The sequence below is a fragment of the Vespula vulgaris genome, chromosome 9, assembly GCF_905475345.1.
Source record: "Vespula vulgaris chromosome 9, iyVesVulg1.1, whole genome shotgun sequence".
NCBI classification, from domain to species: domain Eukaryota; kingdom Metazoa; phylum Arthropoda; class Insecta; order Hymenoptera; family Vespidae; genus Vespula; species Vespula vulgaris.
The window spans coordinates 1,887,501-1,908,448 of NC_066594.1; the positions used below are offsets into that span (position 1 = coordinate 1,887,501).

At 37.5% G+C, this 20,948-nt stretch overlaps 1 long non-coding RNA gene across 9 annotated transcripts in view; it reads left to right on the plus strand.

The window, feature by feature from the left end:
- Positions 1–13,166, plus strand: part of LOC127066279 (uncharacterized) — a 65,129-nt gene extending 51,963 nt beyond the window's left edge. For 7 of the 9 annotated variants that reach the window (XR_007782339.1, XR_007782335.1, XR_007782337.1 and 4 more), the window contains one exon: positions 6,407–7,767. This is a non-coding gene — a long non-coding RNA (uncharacterized LOC127066279). Of the gene's footprint in view, positions 1–3,463; positions 5,736–6,406; positions 12,495–12,770 lie in introns of those variants that run through there. The other 2 variants (XR_007782342.1, XR_007782338.1) reach the window with 2 other exon arrangements.
- Positions 13,167–20,948: the final 7,782 nt, after the last annotated feature.

A 20,948-nucleotide genomic window follows, 5' to 3' on the forward strand; every position in this document is an offset into this window, starting at 1 on the left:
GGGAAAGAAAGAGAGAGAGAGAGAGAGGTGTTGTCCCTTCTTCTTTATTGAATTTCTCCAGATATTTCCTGTAGGCGTGTGATACCTATTAAGTCGTAAAGAAAGTTTCGAATGATTTAGAGATATTCGATTTACCGATCTCTTTCTCTCTCTCTTTATCAATCTGTCTCTATCTTTTTCTTTGTCACACTCTTTGTTAATCCCTTTATCTTCTATCGGGGAAAAACGCGAGGGTGTAGAATTAAGCTAGAGATATCGGCGAGACGATAATGAATAACGATAATGGGCTAAAATGCGAAATGAACGTGTACGAGGAAGAAGGAAGAGTATGGAAGCTGTAATAGTGAGAGAGAGAGGGAGAGTGGGAGGGAGGTAGGGGGTGGTAGGGGTTCTCGATGATTTTAAACATTTTCACACGAGGACGGTGGCGTTTTGAATTCCTCGAGGGATGATCGCGCTTTGATGAGGGTGAGAACGCCCCGGGGGTTAACTCGTATTTCACGTGAGGCTTGTTGTCGGGTGATAGGCATTAAAATGGCGAACGTAGCATCGATCAAAGGGCTGACAGATTTTAGATTGCTCTCTCTCTCTCTCTCTCTCTTTTTCTCTTTCTCTTTCTGTTTCTCTTTCTCTTTCTCTCTTCCCTCGGCCAACGTCGTTTCGGCGTTTTCGCGGCTAGGATTCTCTACACCCTCGGAGTATTATCTTTCTCTGTCTTTCTCTCTCTATCTCTCTATCTCCATCTCTTTCTCTCTTTCTCCCTGCTTCTATTTCGCGAAATTTCATTGCACGAGCGAGAAATTCTCTCCGCGTATTCGTATGACTGATCGACGCGCGACTATTTAAATTGGAGAGGCGACCGAATCGGCTAGATGAAAGTGTCACGATACGTTATCGACACTTCGACCGTGTAGAACGAATGCATAAAAGGAAACGCGTATAAACGGGGCATGGCTTTTACAAAAGGACCTTTCCCAACAAAATTTCATTCGTGAATGAAAAAAAAAAAAAAAAGGAAATAAATAAAAAAAAGGGAAAGAGAACAATCATTTTTTCCACGGCGACATCGATTAATGACAGTATCGAGAGATCGATATGCGGTCTTTTTTTATTTCTTTATATATATAAAAATGGAAAAATTCGTCATTTATCTATAAAAAGAGACATTCATCTATTCATACATATATATATACCTATTATATATATATATATATATTCTCGGTGAGATACTTTGGTCATTCGTAGGGAAATGGATGTAGGAAGGACACGGTTTGACCCCGACGATATTTGGTATTTACTCCTTTCAAACGAGCCGTGGTTGCCCAACCGGACGCTTGAGAGTAGAAGCGCGCGCGAGAGAGAGAGAGAGAGAGAGAGAGAGAGAGAGAGAGAGAGAGAGAGAGAGAGAGAGAGAGAAGTGGAATGAGTGAGCACGGATGGCATGCTATTATCATGCGTGACTATTGTCCTTTAGAGTAAGCGAGCTAGACAGGAGGAGAGTGAAGAGAGACAGGGGGTAGGAGGGAATGGGTGGGGGAGGAGGTGGGTAGAGTCGGGGCTCTATCCTTTGAGCAGTACCGATATGAGCATATTTGAACTCACGCACACGCTCGCGGTCCATCGACGCGCTCTCTTGCCTCCTGGCATCCGAGCTACGAGGTGTTTGAATTTAATCAACCCGTTCATGCGTTCGAGATGCGTTCCGTAACACGCGCGAATTTCTACTCTCAAAGGTCCCTTCGCGTGTTACGCTGTCGCTTTTCACGACGATGATCCAGGACATGATATCTATACCTATATATTATATATATATATATATCTATTTTTTACACACATACAAACATACACATATATATATATATATCATTTCTTATTTTTCTTTATCTTCTTTCAAAAAGAAAGAAAAAGAAGAGAGAGAGAGAGGGGAGGAGGAGCGAGGATAATAGATAATCATCGTTTATCTCGAACATTTAAACAAGGAAGTAGACTGAAGAATATATATCTTAGCAAACGCGTGACTAATTACCATCGATCCGGTGTCGCGACGCTTCCTTAATTCTTCATTGCCAAAAGCGGACGATCGCGACACGAATTAAAAATCTTTCTCTCTCTCTTTCTCTATCTCTCTTCTTCCCCTAAGGAAGTGCCTAGCCCGGTGACAGATAAGCTTTTTCTAGCTTTGCTCTCTATTGTCGAAGAGCTGCAGCGGAAACATTGACTGATCGGCGAGACACCCTTAGAATATATAATTACCGAGCCCCTTTTAGGCTTCGTGATCGTCAACCTCGATCCTCCCCCAAATTCTCTCTCTCTCTCTCTCTATATATATATATCTCTGTCTCTCTTTCTCTCTTTCTTTCTCTCTTATACATCGCGAATAGTTGCTACTGCTATTGCTTCTGCTGCTGTTGCTGCTGTTGCTATTGCTGTTACTGGTTGGCATCACACCCTACTAATAGGGGATGACTGTAGTCGTGACGTCATCGCTACAGAAAAGAGTGAGAGAATCGATACGACGAGGAAGTTAAAACGTTAGTGTGTGTGAGAGAGAGAGAGAGAGAGAGAGAGAGAGAGAAAGTGTGATCGATTGGTCCATTCAAATGCTTATGAACGCTGTCGGAACGGAGTCAGAAGTTCGTTGGTAGCTGATTGCCCTCGGCGACCTATGCTACAAGATGGAGAGAGAAGAAGAGAGTAAGAGTGAGAGAAAGAGAGAGATAGAGAATCGTTCCTTCGATCCGTCTTTCGTTTGTCATAAGCGTAAAGATAAATAAATTATCTTCGAAGAAGACGTCCCAGCTTCCTAATGGAAGCAACCATCTTCTCAAATCGTATCGCGATACAATGAAGATCGTTTGGGTTTGCCCTAAAGAAACATCGAGAGAACGATAAATAATTGATTTAGTTGATCGATATCCAACGCCCAAAGATCTTGGTTTAAACGTGTTCGAATTTCACGTGGATTTCATCTCGTGCCGTTTTAAAAATGATATTGATCCTTCGAAAGATTTATCGTTTTTAATGATTTCGTTTCTCTCTCTCTCTCTCTTTCTCTCTGTCTATTTCTATCTCTGTTTCTGTGTATGTGTGTGTGTGTGTATTTCTCTTGTTCGGGAATCGATCGTTTTCACAGCTTGCAATCGTTCATCGGTGACTATCGACCACGAACGTGGACAGTTTTTCAAAGCTATGTGCGGCCGAGAGACACGGGGCTTTTGATTAATTAATCTATCTCGCGGGACGAACGTCGAGCGTGCAACACGCCGCGAGTTCACAGAATTTCAGTTTGAATGCATATTGGGAAGCTGCAAATAGGTGGCTGTGTGTAGAAGGATGGAGAAAGATGGAATGAGAGAGAAAGAGAGAAAGAGAGAGAGAGGGGCTTTCACGAAGGGAAATCAATATCTACCGAGGCAAGGATTGACGTGAAATATTTTCCGATATTAGTGCTTATTACCCACAGACGAGGAGATTTGAACGCGACCATTGGAAAACATCAAAAGCTTCGTTTCGAGCCTACGTCGAAACAAAATGATTCGTCTAAATTCATCCAACAATTTCCAATGAATTCGGACATTTTCATACATCTCGAAATAATAATCCACATATTTATATTTTTAATGAATTGATTGAATCATTAAACGGAAGGAAAAGTGTCGATTGAAATTAACATTTTTGTTTATTTATTTATTTATTTATTTTATGCGATATACTTTGTTATACGCAAACACACAAAATCTGATTATTTCAAATCGTTGCAAAAATGTAAGAGAAAAGAAAAAAAGAAACAAAGAAACAAAGACTTTTTAATATTTTTTATATCAGTATTTTCGAACGTTCGATCGATAGTTTAAACATACTAATTATAATAAAATATATACGTAATATTATATAATCCACAAGCAACCCGAAGCAATTCTAATTACTTATACCGATCAAAGTATTCCTATTTACTGATGATTCGTTCAATAAAATACATATTAATTAATATTTACCAAACGAATAGAAATCTTTCCTTAAAATGGTATCGAGAGAAAAACAGACAGACAAAGAGAGAGAGAGAGAGAGAGATAATAAAACAGAGAAACAAAAAGAAAAGATAAAAAGGACAGTGAAAAAAATTGAACGAAAGGGAGAAACGCATCTCTCTCGATAACGTTTCGTCGAGTCGTTTGGTCATTGTCTCTCATTCGTCTGTCATCGTACTGTAGAAAAAAAAAAAGAAAGAAAGATAAAAAAATGAAGAGAGAGAGAGAGAGAGAGAGAGAGAGAGAGAGGAAGAGAGAGATCGAATGGACATTAGGCGAGACGTGGTTTCGCGATGGGCGATGATCCGCGAACGATGGACGAAGATTCACGGAAGCGTGAATGATCGAGGACCGGACGAGACTCGTGCCTAGGCTTGCTCGCCCGTTACGTGTCCTCGATTATTCTGAAATTTGGTTACGCGATTTTCTACCCCCCCCCCCCTCTCTCTCTCTTTACCCTCTCCTCCCTTTATCACTCTGTCTTTCTGTCTCATTCACTCCCCTATTTCGTTTTACTCGTTTCGAGAGAAGATCGCGTTATTTAGTTCGGTAATCTCCTATGACGGATCGTCCTCCCTTTTTCTTCACCCTCCCCTTTTACCTCTTCCACCATACCATCACCATTACCACCATACCATCACAACTGCTCCATTTCCAATGGTTCTTTCTCTTCGGTCACTTTCTCACGTTTATCCTCTCTCTCTATCTCTATTTCTCTTCTTTATTTTACAACGTCTCTTCTCTTTCTCTCTTCTTTCTCTCTTCCTTTTCTCTCGCAATGTTTCCTCTCTCTTTCTCTCACAATGTCTCCGAGGGGTTTGATACGAATTTACTTAGAGGGCTGATTTTCCCGCCAGTAGTTTTCTGTCCTGGTCTGACCGGTCATTTGTCCGAACGTTATCGTACCCAAGGGACTGACCAACCACCGTCGAAGATATCCTTTGGTGTATCCTTGGATGTTAGATGCATTTCCAAGTACCTGTCCTAAGGGATACATTCTATCTCTCTCTTTCTCTCTCTTTCTTTATCTTTCTTTTTTCTCTCTCTGTCTATCTCTCTTTCTTTCTCTTTATCTCCCTTTCTCTTTGTTTCTTTCTCTATCTTTCTATTTTTTTCCCTCTTTCTCTTCCTTTATCTCAGGTAGGTCGAAACGCTACGGTAAGATTCGCCTTAGGAACACGAATACAAAAAGCTCTTGTATTATATTATTCGACGAAGTCGAAGAATAATAATATTTTACAGTATAGATCATATTTGTCGATTAGAAATTATTGGGAGATATATCTTTTAGGAAGATAGATCGTTCGAAGGAATAATCATCGATGGTTATTTATGTAACATTGTTATTACTATCGAATGATTTTACATGGGACAATCAATCATATTCAAACGTAGAAGGTCGATCGATTATAGAGTGGATAGGTATCTATCTATCTGTCTCTTATATGTATGTGTATATATATATATATGTATGTTTTGTGTCTGCGCGCCCGTGTGTGTGTATTCCTTTACGTTTGCTCGTTCAATATCACTCTCGGCATTTATAAACAAACATACGTACCAAGATGTACATAATATGTCTCACGTTAGTTTATACATAAGAAGAGAGTTTGTCATAGCTATGATCTCAGTCGTACGTGATCTTCCGAGGCGTCAACATATACATCGTAGTATACATCCCTTATTGCGCACTAATCTTATAGGAAGGTAAAGTAATATTAATTTTTCGTATACGTTTAATTAGTTCCTCATAAAATCTCGATTAATTTTTCAGCTCGAACGAAATAATACTTCTTAATCGTTTTTACGATCTTAACGAAACGTCGTTACTTAAGCGTTTGATGATAATCGTTTTAACAAACTTTTTTGACAAATTGTTAGGGAAGATATAACATTATTAGAAAGCAAGGGTTAGGTACACCATGTACTAACGCCATAGTAAATAGGTGTTAATGCGAGCTAGCTTCTAAAACGCAGGGTGGTTCCAAGGGTCGACGATGTACCACCCTACGACGAGGTTGTAAAGGACGGCCATCAGGGCGGACAATGTATTAAGTACCAAAGGGACACCATTCACGAGGGATTACCTTAAACGCACAAGCAGGTCCCATTGTCTAAACTGATGGCCCAATCTAACCTCCAGCCATCGCAAACCTAAAGCTAACTGAATTCACTAGGTTAGGTAGTTTCTCCAAGAGCTATCTTGACCGATTGGATATCCGCGTTTGTTGAAACGGTCGTCTCTTACTTCGAGAGTTTGTCGAGTATAATGCCGACGTTAGTTTCCTAGTTTGCTAACTACTCCAACGGTCGAATGAATTATTTCCTTTTATGGCGAATAATCTCTTAACGCGTTAATTTCAAAATTATGTTTATAGATGATTCATCCAGAAGAAGAAGAAGAAGAAGAAAGAAGAGGACGAAGAAGAAGAAGAAGAAAAAACAAAAACATTTCGTAAATTAAAAGAAATAAATATTGTCATAGAGGTTAAAGACGAAGGGCAAAAAACAAGGACACGAGAGTGAAGAAACAAAAGCGTAATAACTTCGTTAGATAATCATTGTAGAATTGATAGATCGATCGAATTGGGGATTGGCTGAGGACAAACGCATGGTAGTGAGTATTACGAACAGTAGATAAACCGACCGACCGACCAATCGACCTATCGAACCCCTCTTCTTCTTATTCCTCACGAGAGGAGAATCTAATCAAACATTTATGCTAAATCACGAAACAATCCGTACGAAATCAGCAAATAAAAGGGCTCGACCAATGAATGTCGAAGCCCTCGCTTGTGTTCCCTTTCTCTCTCTCTCTCTCTCTCTCTCTCTCTCTCTTTCTCTCCCATTTCGCAGCCCTTAAAGCCCTTACATCGTTGGTCATTTGAATCTCCTATTTACTCGTCCATACTGGACAAAAAGTTGATGGACATTCCGTACCGGACAAAAGGCACTCTTCGTGATGCTGCAGAGTGAAGAGAAGATAGATAGAAAGAGAAAGAGAGAGAAAGAGAGAGAGATAGAGAGAACGGTATGTAAATTCTTAGTCAGGCAGACGGTCGCGAGAGTATTTGGCTTTGAAACGCATTTGCATGGGCCACACATTTGTGGCGACTACTATAGCTCGGCCTCTATCCTGATTGCCCTCGTTTATTAAGATTAACTTTTCTCGCTCTAATCTCGGTGTCTCCCTAGAGCGGTCCTTTAATATTACCGAAGTTCCATTGTGATATCTCGACGATCTTTGTCCGTCTTTCTCTTTCTCTTTTAGTTACGATTTAAACTATGGAAATGTTGCATCGAAAAGTGTGATAGATTTTGCATATATATATATATATATATATATATATATATATATATATATATATTTAAATGTATATATGATGCAATGTAATACGCATGCAATGCATGTATATACGATTTAAACTTGGAAATGTTGCATCAAAAATTGTGATAAATTTTGCATGTATATATTTTACTTATATTTATTATATATATTGTATACATATTTAGTGTATATTTATTACATTTATTGTATATTATATATAATTGTAATTATATAGTTATATATATATATATTTTTGAATCTATATATATTAAAATGAAAAATTCGTACTCTCTTCATAAAATCTCACGACTGACATTAAACGTTGTAAAAGCGATGTAATAACTAGGTTTATGCGTGCTCTTGTATACAAACACGTACACATATACCAACTACTTCTATATTTGTCTCTTACTTTTTCTTTTTTCTTTTTAACTTCTAAGATTTCTTGCATCATTAACGGGTAATAATAAGAAAATTGAAGTCGAGTAACCGTAGATCCCGCATGACTTGAAAGTAACGATTAAAGTTCTGACATTATTATTTCTCTTCTAGGTAGGCGTATCACGCTTTTACGCAGATACGTATATATTTACAGGTAGCGAACAGTATTATCCGTATGTATTTCTCTTCGTCTTCGTCGTCGTTGTAACAACTATTAACCGTTTCTATGGATTCACGCTTTTTCATAGAAATAATTATCCGCATTTTACCGTATCGCCATTTGTCTCGTGATCCTTGCGTGAGTAATAAATATGTTTCTCGCGAGACACGCGTTACACATATTTACGAATAAATACACACATACATATACGTACATATATATATGTGTGTAATACGTAGAAACATAATTTTCTATCTCGTTTCTATTACGATATCTCATTAAATTCTTTTCCAAAGTAACTCTCGTTCGATCGATGCATTTCTCTCTCTCTCTCTATCTCTTTTATCTTTTTTCTTTTTTTTTTTTTATTATAACTCCGTTTTTTTCTTTTTTATTTTCTTTCCTTTTTTTCGTTTGATTTTTATGAATGAAACCAATTTAATTGGATTATAACTAATTACATTAAGGTTCCATCGGGTTTTATAATAATACCACGTTGTAATATCGTTGAAACGAGTAGAGAGTAACATCGGCCACCTGAATTTTCTGCTTTTAAAAGCTTTTAAATTTCCGCCGACCCCGGATAGATAGGTAATTATTATGCGTACGCGTCTCTGGCCGAATACAAATTGAATTATATCGAACCGAGTGATTTACTTTACGTTTTTGTTATCTATATAGAGGCTATACATATAGGATGACATTGTATTGTTAATGGTTATGTAGTGGAACAGAAGAACAAGGAGGAGGAGAAGGAGGAGGAGGAGGAGGAGGAAGAAGAGGAAGAGTAAGAGTAAGAGTAAAAGGGTGGGAGAGAGACAATTCGAGAGGGGGACCCTCCTAATCTGGAAAAGTCACCCTGTTATATAATACAACGCTTGATTACATCGGCCATAGTCACTCGCACTCCTCTCGACGGTAGAAATAAAGTCTCTGTGTCATTTATCAAACTCGATGCCATCGCCCATTCTTTCTTTCTCTCTCTTTCTCTCTCTTTCTCTCTCTTTCTGTTTTTCTTTTCCTCTGTCTCTCTAATTCACTATACCTCATTCAATCTTTTTCTTTTCTTAATAAAAGAAACGTGATTTTTGCGAAACAATTTGTATTGTCAGATTTTCTATTTTTGGATCGATCTCTTTCGATATATATATGTGTATATATATATATAACTTTGACATAGTTTGAGAAAACGAAATGTAGAATAATGTTTCTCTCTCTCTCTCTCTCTCTCTCTTTCTCTTTCTAATCTCGTCGACATCGTCATTCCATCCTCGTATCATTCTACTCGTGCTTTGAATTCGTTTACCTACGATCTTTCGATTCGATCTCTCGTCGATGATTTTCTTTGGCAAAGGAGGGTTGAGAAATCGAAGACGTTATATCATCGTATAAATCCATTCGAGATTAGTTATCTTTATTCTTGCCGTGTATTTCACCGAAATAAATTTGTATATATTAGAATAACGTTTAGAATCGATATGTATGTAAGTAACTATCTATCTATTTATCTCTCTCTCTCTCTCTCTTTCTCTCTGTTTCTTTCTATATATATACATACATACATATATACGTAAGTACATAACTAGTATGTTACCTACGTAAGTACGTACCGTAAGTAGTAAGTACTCGAATCAAATCCCGTTTAAATTTCGAGTTAAACATTTTACAAAGAGGGTTATTCATCTTCTAAATCTAACAAGTAACCCTCTCTGATGATTCTCCTCCTCCTCTTTCTCCTTTTTTAAAGTACCAGTCGAGTTTTTATGAGGAGGACCAAACGATAAGCGCATGAAACGATAGAGAACGATACATCCGAATGCGTTTTAGCGTGGATCAAATGCATTACATGTCTACAGTCAGACAGAGAGAGAGAAAAAGAGAAAGAGAGAGAGAGAGAGAGAGAGAGAAAAAGAGAAAGAGAAAGCTCGTCGTAGCAGACCGCAGGCATATACACGAAGCTTATAGGCTGCATGCGGAAAGGATTACATTGTCGGCCGTGAAACTATTGACTAGTATTCGCGTGGGCGTTTTAAACGAGCAACGACAACATTTTCTCTGTTATCCATGAAACGGTTTAAACTGTCATTACCTGTCGATCAAAGAAAGGAAGCCGATCGATGATCGCGCACTCGTATGTCAGATTTGCTTGGAACAATGGCAGGCCGCGTGTACCAACACGTCGGATCAAGACTTAATAACGCACTCGTCTCAACAGATTTCGACTTTGCTACCGAAATTTGCTACCGATATCGTCCTGTACGAGTCCCTTTTGCTTTTCGGCATCCCACTAAATCATCCTTCAGTGATGAGCTTATATTCTTTTTTTTTTTTTTACAAATTTTTCTTTCTTTTTCCTTATTTCGTTTCTCTCTCTCTCTCTCTCTCTGTCTCTCTTTTTTACAGAGTAAATAACAAATCGTAAGAAACATTGATACGTCGTTAAGTCTGTGCATACTCGTTCGGTCGTTTTTGAATGTTTAAAATACTTGAAGTTAACTGTCGAGAGTTAATTCGTGTTATATTCGAGTCAAGTATTCTGTGGATTTAAAAGAAGGAGAGAAAGAAAGAGAGAGAGATAAGGAGATAGGATAGTGCTTCCAAACATCGTCGTAAAAATTGGTTAGCTCTCGACAGAAAGGAACGCTTGGTAATATCCTTGAGAAGGTGCTAAAATCTGGAGCATAAACACTGACCGCGACGTAAAATAAGACTCGGAGTATCGAATCGTTTTATCTCTCTTTCTTTCTCTTCCTCTTTCTCTCTCTCTCTTTCTTTCCCTCTCCATCCCCTTTGTAAGTCTACTCTTCTCCTCTTTCTACTCTTTCCTACTTTTCTTCGGCCAGCATAAATCACTGCCGCCTTCGTATTTATATTCATAGGCGCGTTGAGGAAGATTGAAGAGCCACGGTACCGCTGGGAGTTGCTCGTAAAATCCGTTAGATTGTAAAATATTGTTGCGACGAACCGAAAGGCCGAACATCAGCAACAGCAACAACAACGCAACAACAACGTTCACGGCTTCCACGCTTGAAAAAGTTCACGCGTGGAAAAGTTCAAATGCGATACGTTCATCTTATGAACGTTCTTGTTGTCTACGTTGCACGGTCTTTTAGATCGATGTTATTTTAATCTTCTTTCTCTTTTTTTTTTTTCTTTATGAGTTTCTTCTTCAGCATCATTCCGATATCGATTTCGTTGATATTAGAAAGTAATAATAATAAAAAAAAATAAATAAATAAAAGAAAAAAGAAGTAAATGATTTTCTTCAATTATTTCTAATCCTATCGTACAAAACAATCATGGAGACTCAAGAAGATAATCAATTTAACTCAATGGTATTATATAGTGTCTAACAGTCATGATCGTTACGGTCGTGATCACGGTGAGAGAGGGCGGAAAAGGGGGAGGGGAGTACAAGGAGGGTGAGTATGGGGGAAAAGAGAGATGAGTCTCTCTTCCTTCGAGTCCTTTTTCACGTCCTATGTTGTTGTTATTGTGGTTGTTGTTGTTGTTGTTGTTGTTGTTGTTGTACATGGAATTACGATACGTCGTAATAACGTAATGATTTACCACACGAGGTAAAATCTTCGGACACATCCTCTCCGAGTCGTTGGAAATGAAGAAAATTAAGGATAATCGGGATAGTTTCGAATTAAGACGATATTATTGTAGAGGATCGTTATGCTCCGGGTAATTACGTTTCGATCCTTGAAATTGGAATAATCAGTTTAGCTATTAGACTAGGAAACTCGAGAAATGTTATCGATCATCTTGATTTGTCTTATCTTTTGTTAAATACTTTATTACTATTTTTAGAGAATTTATTAGAGAAGAAAGCAAAGCGTTATACATATATATATAATTTATAAATATAATAGAATATTTTATTATAAGTAGAATATACATACACCTAAGTAAGATATTTAAAATATTTTATATATACATATATATGTGTGTGTGTTGTGTGTGTATATATATATATAGCCATTACAATATTCTATTTATAATTAATAAAATATTTTATAAAATTTTAATACATTTTGCAGTAAACCATTGTTGGATATCTTCGTTGGATATGACGTAATTGTAAATATTTGTAACTCTAGGTACGGTACATATAACAATGAGTGTTGTTCAATGATTTAGAAGGTCGGACGTATTCACGGACGAAAAATATTGTTAGTCATTCTTCTATCGTCCTTTGTTATTTCTCTTTCTCTCTGTATCTCTATTTCTTTCTTTCTTTCTTTCTTTCTTTCTTTCTTTCTTCAACTAAATATATAATAATATTTATGCGTGTTAGAGACTAGTCACATAGAGAAAGAGAGTGGGAGAGAGAGGGTGTCGCCGGTCGAGACTAGTTGGAAACCGCAGACTCGTAAGTAACGTTCGTCTGGCGGAAGTCTACGCGTAACGTCGATGAGTAATGCGACGTGAATGGCCAGTTATTAATCATTATACCTAACGGATACGTACATCTCTGATATAAGGAAGAAGATGCCTTTGGAATATCAACGTCTTGTGCTATTTTGTACAAGTAAGTCTTTTATCTCCCTACGATTTCTCCTCCTTCCATTCTTTTGATCGATTTAACGTGAAAATGTTTTTACTTTATCATTCGTAATAACTTAGACGATTAATACAACATAAACGTATATTTAAACGTATTAATTAATATAAACGTAATAACTATCGATTAATATATATCAATCCGAAATCATAGACCGCAACAACGTGATATTTTGTATGTATAATATATATCAATCTCATATATGTGTGTGCGTGTGTGAATATATATATATATATATCTTAGTATTAAAGGCGATTGGAAACGTCAGAACTATGTCTGGCCGAGCAAACCGTACTATTGATGTTTGTTGACGCATATCAGATGTACGCATTGGTACGTGCAAACGGAGAGGAGAGGACACGTCAATCCATTAACCCTAGCGTGCATCCTTGATTACTATGCTGGTAATAACGTTAATCAAGTGCTAAGATTAATTTGCTGCCATACTAACGGCGTTGTTGGATGGTAAGGTATAACTAAGTATGTAACACTTAGTAGATTTCGTAATGTACGTCGTGTAATAAACTATTCGAATATAGATGTTAATTATTTTGATTAACTTAAGATAGGATCAGTTTTAACGAGAGGATATTATTAGAATCGTATTTGTTTTTCTTATACATTATATACTCTATACATACATACGCGCATACACACACACATATATATATAATATATATATATATATATATAGAGGTGACAGAGAACTATGCTTGGCATAGCTTGCACGTCGGCACGTGCTCTTCGCTAGCTAGAGGGCTACGAGAGAGGGTTCGGGTTCGATCCTCCCTTCGTCGTCCTCGTCCTCGTCCTCGTCCTCGTACTCGGCGACGATGAGCGTAGAGGGGTATAGAAGGGAATGACAGTGACAGATGACCGCTGTCCAAAGTCCAATACGTATACCCACCGAGTTGGTGGACAGTCCATAGTGCGTCCTCGAAGCACCTACGTAACATTCCGGCTATCGCGTTTCTCTCTCTCTCTCTCTCTCTCTCTCTGTCTCTATTTATCTATCTATCTATCTATCTATCTATCTATCTATCTATCTATCTATCTATTTCTCTCTCTCTCTTTCTCTCTATACGATACAGCACTCTACAGTGGCGCTAATTCGACGTTGCATCGGCCACGGATACATCGCGAAATGTCACGTAGCTATCTTCTGATACGACGTAGTACATAGGTCGTCCCTTCTCTGACATTTCGTACTGACCCTTTCCAAATGTTAACACTGTATCTCTCTCTCTGTCTCTCTCTGTTTCTCTCTGTCTCTGTCTCTCACTATCTCGTTTTTTTCCGCTCTTTTTCTCCTTCTTTCTTTCTTTTTCTTTCTTTAGATATACTACGAGGCTCCTCTTGTTCCTATCTAATCGACCGTAGTAAAAAAAAATAGAGAGAAAAGAATGGAATGAAAAAGAAAAGAAAGATGGAAGAAATATCGTATTTTTAAAGAAGAAAGAGAATAGAAAAAGGACGAATGGTATATAAAGTATTTTTCTATCATCGTATGTTACCAGTAAACGAAACCGATTACTCCGTGCCGGAAACAATCAAGACGGTTCATTCCGTCTGAAAGCAATCAATCAGAAATCTTGGAAAGATGCGAAACTTTTCCGCGATATCATTCCGCAAGATATATATATATATATATATATATATATATACCAGCGATTATATCTGAAAGCCAAAAGCTCTGCTTCTCTCTCTCTCTCTTTCTCTTTCTTTCCCCTATCGAGAGAAAAGGACGAGGCTTCTGCTCTTGGCTTACTTCTGTTATAGTATTCTCTATTCTATCCGTTCTTATACGTCCATCTCTTTCTCGCTTACGCTTCGTAGAACTCGGGAATTCCGTTGAGCCCGCACTCAAGCGACCCTTGACTAATTACCGAGGGATGACTGGCATCTTCTCTCACTTATCTCTATAGCCTATATCCTCAACCCTCTTGCTATTCCTCAAATCGAATTACTTTTTCTACGTATTCACTAGCTCCTGACGTCCCAATTTTTTGGCTAATTGACCCGTGCCATTCGTTGGAAATAAGTGCAACGAGACATTTGTCTTGTCACCTTGGACAGATTCAATTCGGAGGATCGACTAAAACCATCTCAAAGAAAACAAAAAGAAGGAGAAGAAGAAAAGAAAAGGAAAGAAAAAAGAAGAGGAAGACAGAGATAGATAGATAGATAGATAGATAGATAGATAGATAGAAAATTACTCTCGTTTACTTGATCGATCTTTAAAAAGTAATAAGTGTATCCATCTATGAAACTCTCGATTATAACTCTCGATTATTCGCTTTTATAACGTGTATAACTTTCGAAATCGATCGGAGATAATCGTTAGTAAATAAGTAGCACGTTTAACGAGAGAGCCAATATAAAAAATAGAAATTTAAGAATCTAAGTTAATTCGATCTATCTTGATAAAGTGGTCTTATATCGTGTGCGAAAATTACTTTTGATGGGATTTGCTCTTTCTCTCTCTCTCTTTCTCCCTCCCTTCTTATTTAATACGACAGCTCACGCATATATAATAGACGTACGTATGCATATACATAGATATAAATGTCTATCGTCTTTATCGCACTTTCTCTCTCTCTCTTTCTCTCTTTCTCTTTTTCTCTTTCTCTCTCTCTCTCTCTCTCTATAAGACTTTCAATTTAGCATTTTACGATTGTTGATAATAAGGGAACGGAGAGCACCAGGTGGCGAGTTTCGCAGGGTATGCCGTATCGTCGTAGAAACTCGAAAGAGAAGGATGCGATTTCGGAACGATTCGCCATTCAAAAGGGCCGCATTGTAAACAGCCCTAATGCCCGGTTACGACTCGAACGCGTCTCGCCAAAGTATTTCGTTCGTTCTTTATGATATTGCTGGATTAGACTGAAATATTTCACACTTGGAAAATATCTCGCGAGTATTACGCTTTACAAAAATTTTGTCTCTTATTCTCTTAAAAAATGTATTATAGGTCGGTGGCATTCCTTTATCTCACAACTAGATCATCCCTTTGTTTCGTTTCTTTAATTTGACATTATAATTGATTTTATATTATTAATCCATTTTGTCTCGGTATATTTCGAATTGTACGAACTTGATGAAAGAGAAAGAAAATTATATTATATAGAAATTAGATAAATTGTATTAGATAAGAGATATTAAAAGTATGCATATATTTGTAATATTAATATTATTAATATAATATTATTATAGAAATTTATTTTTTTAAGCATATACGTACATAAACGAGTTCGAATCGAGAGAGTTTAAAGGATACTTTTAAACCATCATTTTTATCTAGTAAAAGGAAAATGAACCGTAGAGATTAACTTTGAATCGTTAACAGGGAAAAGAAAAATGGTTAGCTATCGTGTTTAACTGCTTTCGAGTCGCGATAATAAGTACGAATTTCGTTCGTATTGGTAGTTCCCAACGGAGAAAACGTTGAGAGCTCGATAGCGTAGTGAATAATTGCGGTGACAGCGGGGATAAATAATACATCAGGCGAGGGTATCTGTTGGGTATGAGTTACGGGCAAACTGGCAAAAGTTATTCGCGCGAGCATAGCGGCAGAGACTTTAAGGGGTAGATCTTAATCTTCGAAGCTAGAACTGTGAAACGAAAAGGGATGGTCTCGGAGTGACAAAGTCAAATTTCCTGGAAAATTATTCTATCTGATTTACTCGTTTCTTTTAACGCGAAAAACATTTGTCTGAATTAAACGTAACGTACATAAATCGTTTAACATTAGAAGTACTAGTTTAAAACGAAGTTTTTTTTTTTTTTATCAAAAGTAATTAAAACGATCGATCTTTAAAAGTTCATATGCGATATTAGAATTTGTTCAAATTCGAGAGGATTAAGATATAGTTTAGTAGATGACGGTTCAACGTAAAAAGTTTTTCCTTCTTTTTATTTTATTTTTTATTGTGAGAGAAAAGATTTATACGAAAAATATAATACGTACGTAGGATGAGTTTCGAATTTCCAGGACGACTACCCTAACCATTCGTTTTCAAGATAGGATTTGAAAAACAGTAGCGATCCAATTTCCCTGATGATGTTCCCTTGAGAACGTCCAGGGACAAACGTCGCCCTATTTTTATATTTCTTCTTTCTCTTTTCTTCCTTATATACTGTCCTTTCGTCACTTTCAGCGGCGTACTCCGAGACCCTTCGAAGACAAATGGCTGATCGAAGATAGATAATTTACTTTCCTTTTTTATAATACGATGAAATCGGATTTTCTTGTTTCCATTCAAAGCTTATACAATTAATAATAATCCTTTATAAAAGTACACGAACAAAAGGTATTGCGTACGATCGTTGATGAAATTTTTACGATTTCAAGAAATATCAAAAGATATATATCGCAAATTGACTTTCTCTCGTATTCGTGAAATCGAATTTCAAAAGCAAAAACCACAGAGTCTCGAATGCAGTTACAATATTATACGGTCATAATAATATTCCGTAATCCAGTTTACAATATAGTACAGTGCAACACAATAAGGTCGATGGGAGAGGTTGTTACACACGAGTTTCGATCGGTTGGTCACGAAAGTACTGGACACGACTTTAGCACCGCGATAACGTGTCATTACACGTCGCACGATTATTATGATCCGATGTAATTGTGGTAAAGCGTTGCGTTCAGCACTCTCTCTCTCTCTCTCTCTCTTTCTCTCTCTCTTTCTCGCTACGTTCCATCGTACTCTCGTTCGCGAATTCTCGCGATACGATAAGCACGCGGAAATATAATAATGCATTTCTAACGTAAAAGAATTTTAACATGAAAGAGAACGTTTAAAGAAATTATATATATTTACCACTTTGAAATTGCGGAAAGTTTAAGTGAAGGTGTTAATTTTTAATCTTCTCAAATTGTATGTATATAGTCGTGTTAGATAATATCGCGTTTAAATCGCGATAGAGAAATTTATATTTCAACGAAGGAACAGTTATGCTTTGCTTTCGAAGAGATACACGACTGTACGTTTTGGATACGTGGCTACCGATGAAATATATCATGGGATATTATCCTATTGCCCGTTGAAATAATCCCCGTGGTATTTCTGGGAATCCACAGGAATTGCGTGACATTAAACTTCGTTCGTCCGACGGGATTCCTGACTCGGTATTATTCGCTAAAGAGAGAAGAGAATAATAACCTGACAAATATCTTGCTCTTATTCCTTCCCACTCCTTCTCTTCTCTTGTCATAAAAAACTTTGCGAGTAGTTTTAGTTCTTTCAATGATCTCGATTTTGGAAATTTCAAAGTTCACTCGTCGTTGATATAAACAATTTACGATTAGTTGTATCTCATAGTTCGAAAATTAAAGAAGATTTGTGAATATTCTTTTCGAGCAATTTATATTGACATGATTAATATTACAAAAAACGAATACGATCGATGCGCCAAGTGTATTTATAAGTGTCTCTTTTTACACAGTATTTCTTTTCTCTTTTCTTTTTCCGTTTTTTTTTGTTTTCCATAATAAACACTAACGTGTAGAAAACAAAAAAAAAAGAAAAAGAGACGGATGAGTAAGATAAAATTCGAGAGAATAAAGTAAAGAAAATAAAACAAGGAAATGGAAAATACATATAGATGTCACTGATCAGTGTTAAAAAAAAAAAGAGAAAATAAAGAACCATAATTAATACAATAATAATGAACGACGAAGTCGAGCGAATCGAAAAGGATGTTCATAGATTTACACGAACGAAAATTGATTCTCTCTGTTCCCGTGTCAGAAAGTTAGCTCGTTTCCATGTAAGACATGACAGTGGAAGCATAGATGGATCGGAGGATACGTCGATCGTTGAACGTGACTTTACTCGGTGATCAGCGAGGTAGGTAGTAGACGATGTCGTCGTAGACGGCGAGGAAACAAAGAGAAGAAGATAGAGACAAGACAGACAAACAGAGAGAGAGAGAGAGAGAGAGAGAGAGAGAGAGAGAGAGAGAGAGAGAGAGAGAGGATGCATCGCGAAGAGAAAGAAGATAGAGGCACGTTCATAAATAGCAATATCTGTCGGTTGTCGAAGCGAAGCTCGCTTCCGTAACGAGCCATCAGCGAGGTTGGCCACATGGGTCCCGATAATCCTAAAGAAGGGGTTGCTGAACCTTTGTCGAATGATTTGCGAAAATTTGAATCCAACCTTTCTCTCTCTCCCTCTCTCTTTCTCTTTCCATCTCTCCATCTATTTATCTCTCTCTCTCTCTCTTTCTGATTCTATCAGCTAGGATTTTACATTCCCTACTCTTTATCTCTTTGTCCCTCTCTTTACCATCATGACGGCTAAACCAACTCGTTTTATCTCTCTTTCTCTCTCTCTCCTCTCTCTATCTCTTTCTCTTTCTCTTTGTCTCTCTGTCTTTCTCATTTTCCTTCCCCTTTCTATCTCATCCTGTATTCTAATGATTTTCAGAAGACGTTTCTCGGTCGAACGGCACGTTACGGCACGACTTAAGCCTTAAGAGCGACACGATGTTAATTAGAAAGACGTTTCATCCATCTATCCTCTCTCTCTCTCTCTCTCTCTGTCTTCTTGCTTGGGTGAAAAGGAGAGTCGGTAGGAATAGGAAGAGGATACTTAGTGAGTTGACTTGATTTCAAGGTTTTAGGCAAGGTTAGAATTTTAGGGGGGTTGACTTACCGAAGAGACGCTGGAGAAGTCAGAGCCAAATCCCGAAGGAAGTTAGCACCGATTACGACGCACATCCATCACTCGTTTCTTTCCTATTCTCTCTCTCTCTCTGTCTCTCTGTCTATCTCTTTTACTCTTAGTGGTTACATGGAGAAAGCAAGAGACTGGAATTGTATTGTCCCTTTTTCCGTATAAAGCTTTTCCGGCTATCGTCTGGAAACTTCGCCTACTGGCGCCTCCTGTCTCTTGAGATATTACGGTATTACATAAGAGTTGTAATATATTACATCTTACATTGTTTCAAGTTTATATGTTTAATCTTCTTTCTTACTCAAGATCCCTTGGAAAATTGTATACTCGTGTATTCAATTGTTAACAATTGTTAACTTGTGTATTCTATTATTAACATTTTATTTCGATCTCCCTTTTTTTTTCATTTCTCTTTTTCGTGCAATATTCAATGAATCGTTTTAATTCATATTAGAATGTTAATACTTACTTCGAATGTAAGTTTCGCGTTGTATAATCCTTCTTTTTTTTTTTTTCGTTAGTTTAGATATCTACAAAAATTAGATTATAAACGATTCGATTGTTTAGTTAGTTACTCATTTATTAACACACTATTTATCAAATATTTTTCATCGATATTTCGAAAGTAAAATAACGAAAAGAGAGAAATGCGGAAAGAGAGGAGAGTGAGACGGAAACGCGACGATAAAGCGGACATTTCGCGTTGAGTTCGACGAAAGTTTGCTGAAGTAAAACGAGACTACATATATACACATATGTGTGTGTGCACGTGTATGGGTGTATGCATACGACATTGCGTTAAACCTTTAGAGATTCTCGAAAATTCAAGAAAGAAGAAGTTCGAAAGCATCGTGACGCCAATCTAACGACTCGACCTCGTTGGAGTAAAATTGTCCATTCCATCGATATTTGTACCTCGAAAAGAGAAAAAGAGAGAGAGAGAGAGAGAGGGAAGAAGTCGGATCGAAAGGGCGGAAAACGTATAAATGTAAAACCTTTTGTTCGCGATTCGGTGAACGAATTCACAGGGTGGCGAACGATCGGCCTGCTAATTGTTTCGTTCTGAAACGGCGTCGGCATTGTCGCTGTCCTTCGAAGCTTACAATCGAAATGGTTATAATCCTCGACGATGAGAAAGGTCGAGACAAATAGAGAAAGCACTATCTCCATCTCTCTCTCTCTCTCTCTCTCTCTTTCTTTCTCTCTCTCTCCCTTTCTCGCTCTTTTTCTCTTTCCCTCTTTCTCTCTTTTCATCGAAGAGAAAGAGAAAAGTCGATTTGATCTTCGTTTAAAAAGACATTAAACCCGATCAGCAAGTTCGAAGGGTAACGCGGAAGAGACGGAAAAGAGAAGAAGGGGTGACTTAGGTTTAGATCTCGGAATAATATCTCGTAATTAAAGCGAAGCCCGTGTCGAGCAGACGTTAGTCTCGTCTTAAACAACGACGACGATCCGTCAAGTCGCGTAAGTCGAAAAATCCTGGATGGAAAATCTCAACCCTTTTTACGCACGGTCACGTGACTTGACAGTAGTGGTAAGAACGGAAAGGGGCAAAGGGGAACAATGTACGGCACGTGACGAACGCGCTCGGTGTTTTAGATACGCGTGTCAAATCCCAAAACTAAAGATCCGTCTCTTTCTTTTTTTTCTTTCTTTTTTTTTTTTGCTCTTTCTCTCTTTCTTCTTATACTTTGTCGTAGCATTTCGAAATTCTATTTAATATATATGTATATAT